Source organism: Onychostruthus taczanowskii, unplaced genomic scaffold (genome assembly GCF_017590055.1).
Source record: "Onychostruthus taczanowskii isolate IOZ18803 unplaced genomic scaffold, ASM1759005v1 scaffold14, whole genome shotgun sequence".
Lineage (NCBI taxonomy): Eukaryota > Metazoa > Chordata > Aves > Passeriformes > Passeridae > Onychostruthus > Onychostruthus taczanowskii.
Window position 1 is genome coordinate 8,965,011 of NW_024498573.1, and position 364 is coordinate 8,965,374.

The following is a 364-nucleotide window of genomic DNA, read 5'->3' on the forward strand; positions in this document are numbered from 1 at the left end:
AGCCCCGCCGCCCCAGCGCAGGCGCCGGGCGAGGCCGCGGGCGGCGGGCACGTGACGGCGGCGCCATTTCGCGCCCGCCGCCCTCGGCCCGTGGTAAAATGGGGTGGCCGAGGTGTGGATTTGGGGTTAGGAGTGGCTGTCGATAGCCCCAAATGGATGGGGTCTGCTCCTGGTCCTCGCCCGCAGAGCAGGAGGCGGCTGGTTCCCCCTCACTAGCCCTCAGAGTCACACAATCACTTAGGTTGGAAAAGACCTCTGCGATCATCAATTCCAGCCTGTGACCAAACACCAATTTGTCAAACAGACCGTGGCACTGATAGGAAGGATGTGTGCTCATGTCTTTCCAAGGGTGAGGGTATGGGTG